A 6926-nucleotide genomic window follows, 5' to 3' on the forward strand; every position below is an offset into this window, starting at 1 on the left:
GGACTGAGCTCCCAATGTCCCAGTGAGGAGCAGAAGGAGGGAGAACATGAGCAAAGAAGTCAGGTCTACTAATTTTTTTTAAACAAATCACAAGACAATAGTTTGTTCATTCCATTAGAGAATTAGGTAAACTTCATATTACAAAACCAAAGTAAGTATAATTTTGAAGAATTAGAATATCTTCAAGAAACCAGTTACAGTTTAACTGAAATGGATATGAACACGGGGTTGGTGTCTACTGGTGTCACGTTCCTCTAATATATGAAAAGATAATGAGATACACTTTCTTAGTCATTGAGGAAGAAATTTTCTTTCTTGATAAGCTGGTACTATTTCTTTTTTGCAGCTCTTTTCCCTTCTCCTTTCTTTGGATTCACCTTTTCACGGAGCTTCTTTAGACGTCTTTGCTCATCCTTAAAATCCTGATGCTCAACTCTGCAGAGGCCAAGGAAACCGAGTGTGCCCATGAGTGCAAAATAGGTGTTGTGATTTGGATTACTGTTGAAAGTCTCTTTCTTTTTGGCCAAGGGCTGCTCCCTGAACATATTCACCACTTTCATCAACTTTGAATCGGTAGGCCTGGCCACTTCACCAAAGATTCGGGCACTTAAACAAGACATGCGCAGTTCATATTCTGAAAGCGAAGCCATTTCTTAACCCATGAGGTATAAGATTCCCTGCATCTGACCTTGCTCGCGTGCGTCCCCGAATGTCTACTAATTAAAATAACTGTATTGGCATTTTGCCTACTGCAAACTTTCCATAGGTAAGAGTTTGGCAGCCTCCAAGGTCACAGTTTTTAAGGATTTGTTCCATAAATGTCACTAGTACTTCAGAATGAATAACAAAATTCCTTAGTAAGCAAAATGAATTGCCATTTTTAGTTTTCCAATACAGACACGGCAAAGAGGGAGTCTGAAAGCACACAGACACAGAACAAATTTCAGTAACACAACGACCAAGAAACCAAGCCAAAATCTTCCACAAAGAAGGCTAAAAAAAATCAAAACAGTTTTGAATGCTAAAATGGGTCTTGGAAAATATCTAGAAAGTCTTTCGGTAGTTCCTTTTGCTGATAATTTTATATGAATGTAATCACAAGACTGAGCTAAAGCACAGAACTTTTCATTTAGTTAGTCCCTTGAGTGATACTGTGTGGTTTTCAAAACCACAGCTATAAGAAAAGGAAACCCATTTGGTATTTATATTCATATATTGTTTAAATTTAGTCCATTACTAAACATTAAATTTTGGAAATACAGCATGTCATAATATAGTCACTCTTAAGAAATATGAACTTGAGTTTGAACCACTGCCAGTGGCGTAAGATAACCTTTCTGAATACCCTTTTCCTTGGTAGTAAATTAAAATAAGAATGATTTTTTAAAATTGAGATAGTTCTCAGGAAAACTTCAAAGACAAAATTCAATAAATAAAACATTTTTTGAAAGGTGAAATCACACCAAAGTAATAAAACTTTATATAACAAAACTACAAATGACTGTAACTATCTCTGGTAGATAGTATGTGGTCATTCATTAAGATGAAAGACAATTTTGTGCTCTTTGCTTGGAAATTATAAAGCTTTGTGTGTTGGTATAATACTGACAGAAGAAAAATTATAGATTGTATTTATAAGCTTTAGATGGTACTAAGAAAGCATGATAGAATATGTAAAGGAATTTATCCTGGATTTTGTTGTCTAGAATTTGCAGGAATGTAGAAATGAGACTAGAATTGAACTTTTCCCGTACATGTCAAAGAGGATGCCTCAGTAGCACTGAAAGGAAGGTGAAAAACAGCAACACTCAACACTGTTGTAAAATATATTTACAATATACCCTAGTTATTTACTGCTGTCCAGCTTTTCAAATCAGCTAGTGTAATGACTAGGGGACTAAGTTAAAACAAAACAGAAAAGCCGGGCGGTGGTGGCGCACGCCTTTAATCCCAGCACTTGGGAGGCAGAGGCAGGCGGATCTCTGTGAGTTCGAGACCAGCCTGGTCTACAAGAGCTAGTTCCAGGACAGGCTCCAAAACCACAGAGAAACCCTGTCTCGAAAAACAAAAAAAAAAAAAAAAAAAAAAAAAAAAGAAAGAAAGGGGAACTAAAACTGTGGAAAGTGAACAATGTTTACCCCCAAAATTGAAAAAAAAGAATACCATTTGATGTTCTCCATGTGATGTAACTTTTAATTAAAAAATAATCTTTTATTTTAAAGGGATCCCAGTGAGATACAGGATGATATTGAGAAGACGCAGGTTGGTTCCCAGTACCCACATCAGGGAATTCACAACCACCTGAAATTCCATTCTCTTCAGACTTCTGCAGGCATCAAACACACATGATGTGATGCTCATAACCCACACAATCACAAAGTACACAATTCTTAAAATAACAAGATTTAAAGATACAGGATGATGCTTTTCTGAGAAATACAGGCTGAAGTTTAATAAACTGCCAAAATTAATTACACTCTGAAAATTCATATCATAGACACTTGCTCTTATATAGACAGCTGTCTTAACTACAACCATTTTGCCTGGAGATCTTTCTAATTGAGAGCCATGTTTTTCTAATCCAGCTAAACTGATTCCATTCAGATTTTCATAGCTATTATCCTGGGCCAACATTTCATAACTTTCTTAGGTCGTTTATTGAAGTCTAAACAATAAAAACAATTTACCATTGGTTTCCTATGATTCTTAGGCTTTTAGATTTCATTGAAGGTGACTCAGAGAACCTCATGAAACAAATCATCAAACACTTCGCCCAAATTCATGTGGAAACCCTAAACCTAAGTGATTATGTTTGACATGGGTCCTTAAAGAAAAATGAAATGTAGCATGGAAAACGAGTGAGGTCCTTCTATAGCATGCCTGATGTCCTTCTCAAAGAGACACCAGGGAGCAAAGCTTTTGTTTTCTGCTAAGGGAAGGTCATGTGAGGAGAAAGCAATAAAGAGACCATCTGCAAGCTAAAAAGAAATCCTCTCTAGAGGTTGAGTTTAATCGATACTGATATATATTTACATGTAAATCTCAACCTTTGAGACACACTACCCACATCAAAATTACATACCCTTAATTTCTTTTCATAGTCTTCCCTAGGATGGCACATTCTCCATATATCCCTTTGCTTTCTCTTCCTCTACACCTTTCCTCTAATTTTTCTGAATTAGATTGTATGTATATACCTTTGCCTACACCCTTGTCTCTATCCATAGATGCTCATTAGTGTTCTGACTGTGTGAGGTAGTGTAGAATAGGGGGAATGTATGGAGTCCACTTGCCGTGTTGGCATTATGAAAACCCAAGCAGAGATGAACCTACATGGTTATCTCCATGGACAGCTGCGTAAAATCTGTGAAGGGCTGCTCCTTTGAGAGGTAACCATAGCCCAATCACTGTCATGTCATATACAAATAATTATCAGCTCTTTTTTTTCCCTATTTTGCCTTTCACTTCTTCATGAAAGACATCCAAAAACTGCTCTTCACTGAAAAACAAGATTAAAGTCTAGCTGAAGATTGTTTTGGCAAAACATGCTGAACTGATAGAGAACTAATTAGTATCTTTGAGTTCAGGCCTTGGGACATTTTCTTCAAATGTTTTCATTTTATTCATAATTTAAAATGTACCTCCTTTTTATTTTCAAACATGTGCTCCCTTGGAAGAAAACTCTGACAGTATGCAAAAGAGTTAAGCTATATTTAAATTATTTAAATGTGTTCAACATGAATTGTTAGTAACTGTTTTTCTCTCCTAATGTTATAAAATCTGCCAAATATAATTTAGGAAGATGTCAAGCTTTACACAGAAATGTGACAGCTTTAAGCTGGATTGAATTCTAAAAGTACCTTACTGTACCTTGCTTGGGACTTTGTGTAATATGAATCAAATCCCAGCACCTCTAAACACATTCTCCCTCATTTGTCTGTGCTCTGTCACATCTTTGGGGATGTTTTATGCAATAACAATAGCCTAGCATTTACCCACAAATTCAACAAGACGCCGAGAAGCTGAGGATGGCCCAATTGGAGTGAAAGAGATGCCTTTAAACTCTAAAAACTTGGGATGATGAGAGATGTTATTGTAAAGCAAAGAAATAACCACAGTTGAGTGCAGGCCTCACTCCTCACTAGGAAACTTCCCTTTGCAACAGAGAGCTCATACAGATAGCCACAACCAATCCAAGTGCAGAACTGTGCAGTCTGGTCCCAGCAGTAATATTTACAGAACCACTCCTGCACCTAAAACTCGGGGAACATTGAGGAAGGACATGCGAGGACTGATTATGAAAGCCAGAGGATCCGGGAGATTTCTGTGAGACTGGGAGTCCTTGTAATTTCAGAAACAACATCCATAAAGTCTCATCAACCTTACTGTCTAAATATGAGCTGAACAAGGAAAACAATAGACATGCTGAACTGAATGAGGAAAAGATCAGGAGGCCTCAACCCTACACAACAACCTACAGACAACGGAAGAATTATCAGAGGTGGAGAAATTGGTTATCCAATACCAAATGATCTTCCTTGAAAACATACATATAAGGAATAATATAGAAACTGAGAAATGTATATATTAGGAGATGAGTGGGAAGGGAGGTATGTAACAACAATTAATAAAAAAGGCCATGAACTTAAAAGAGAGTGAGGAGGGGTATATTGAAAGGCTAAGGGAGGGAAAGAAAGGAAGAAATGAAATAAGTATATTATATTCTGCAAAAGAAAAGAGAAATAAAGCCACTTATTCTTTTGTTATTGTTCTTATTTTTATTTTATGTTTTAAATAATCTTTTTTTCATTTTACATATCAGTCCCAGTTCCCTCTCTTTTCCACCGTCCCATTCTTTTACCTTTCCCCAACACACTCCTCATCCATTTCTTAGAGAGGGTGAAGCCTGTAGCAGCAGTAGCCTCCCAAGGGGAGTCAATGAAGTCTGTCACATCATTTGAGGCAGGACCAAGGCTTTCATCCTTGTATCTATGCTAAACAAGGTATCCTTCCAAAGGCAATGGACTCCAGAAAGTCAGTTCAAGCACTATGAGTAAATCCTGGTCCCACTGCCAGTGGCCCCACAGACTTCCCCGGCTGTAAAACTGTCACCAACATTAAGAGGGCCTAGTTTGGTCCCAAGCTGGTTCCCCCATTGTCAATCATCAGTAAGTTCCCATTAGCTCAGGTCATCTGTTTCAGTGTGTATTCCCATCATGATCTTGACCACTTTGCTCATATTATCGCTCTCCCCTCTCTTCAACTATATTTGGGAACTCAACTCAATGCTTAGTTGTGGATCTCTACATCTGCTTCCATCAGTTTCTGGATGAAGGTTCTATGAGGGCAGTTAAGATAGTCATCAATCTGCTTACATGTGAATGGCAGTTAAGGCATCCTCTCCACTATTGCTTAGATTCTTAGCTCGGGTCAAGATTGTAGATTCCTGGGAATTTCCCTAGTGCCAGATTTCTTGCTTGCCCCATAATGCCTCCCTCTTTCAAGATATCTTTTTTTTTGTTCTCCCTCTCTGTCCTTCCCTCAACTCCACCTTCCCAAATCCTCCTGTTCTCCTCCCCACTCCTCTTCTACCCTCCTCACTCTTCACCCTCCCCCAACACTCCTAATGTCCTCAGGAGTTCTTGCCTATTTCCACTTCCCAGGGGAAATCCATGTATGTCTCTCCTAAGGTCTTCCTTGTTTTCTGGCTTCTCTGGAATTATGGACTGTAGACTGATTATCCTTTGCTTTATATCTAATATCCACATACCGGGTTTGTCTTTCTGGGTCTGGGTTACCTCACTCAGGATGTTTTTTCTAGCTCCATCCATTTGCCTGAAAATTTCAAGGCGTCATTGTCACAAGAGACCACTTTCTGAATATAACACTAGTAGCACAGACACTGAGATTGACAATTAATAAACGGGACCTCCTGAAACTCAGAAGCTTCTGTAAGGCAAAGGACACAGTCAACAAGACAAAATGACAGAATGGGAAAATATCTTCACCAACCCCACATGTGACAGAGGGCTCATCTCCCAAATACAAACTACTCAACAAACTAGACATCAAAACACCGAATAATCCAATTTAAAAAATGGGGTACAGATCTAAACAGAGAACTCTCAACAGAGGAATTTCAAATGGGCTAAAGACATGTAAGGAATTGCTCAACATCCTTAGCCACCAGAGAAATGCAAATCAAAACAACTCTGAGATTCCATCTTATACTTGTCTAAATGGCCAAGATGAAAAACACTAATGACAGCTTATGCTGAAGAGGATGTGGAGCAAGTGGACCACTACTCCATTGCTGGTTGGAAATGCAAACATGTACAGCCACTTTGGAAATCAGTATGTGAATTTCTCTGAAAATTGGTAATCAATCTACCTCAAGACCCATTTATTCTCTTAAAATGTGATCATGCTATTGGAATAATTATAATCATATCATTTTAACTTTGATCTCTGTGATAACAGAGAATTTGTTCAAATTTAATGTGAAGTCAAGACACGACTACTTTACCACCTAAAACATTAAGCAAATCCATCTGTCCATCTGTCCATCTGGTTCATCTGTCTCCCCACTTCATAAGCTTTTTCTCATCATTCTCTTGTTGGAATTCTACCAAAGAGATTTTCCTCTGTGTAAGACACATTAGGGCATGGTTTCTATACTGTCAGTATTAATGGGTAATTACTTCCAATGGATTTTAAATAGCACATTTCCCTGAGAAGGGAAGAAAAAATGTCAACGGGATTTAGATGAATTTTCTTTTGGAATCAACAATAAAAAGGAAGTAAATAAATAAATAAATCATTGTGTATGTGGTGAAATCTCAATAAATCCGACATGCTTCTTCATCCAAATCTTAACTCAAAATGGAACTGGTTTACATGAGCAGAAAGTATCTTTTCTATAAAAA

The 6926-nt window shown here is 37.7% G+C and overlaps 1 pseudogene; it reads right to left on the minus strand.

Moving 5' to 3' along the window:
• Positions 1-329: 329 nt before the first annotated feature.
• On the minus strand, positions 330-650 carry LOC101980575 (annotated as a pseudogene).
• Between the last annotated feature and the right edge of the window lie 6276 nt (positions 651-6926).

The sequence above is a fragment of the Microtus ochrogaster genome, chromosome 2 (genome assembly GCF_000317375.1).
Source record: "Microtus ochrogaster isolate Prairie Vole_2 chromosome 2, MicOch1.0, whole genome shotgun sequence".
Taxonomy (NCBI): Eukaryota; Metazoa; Chordata; class Mammalia; order Rodentia; family Cricetidae; genus Microtus; species Microtus ochrogaster.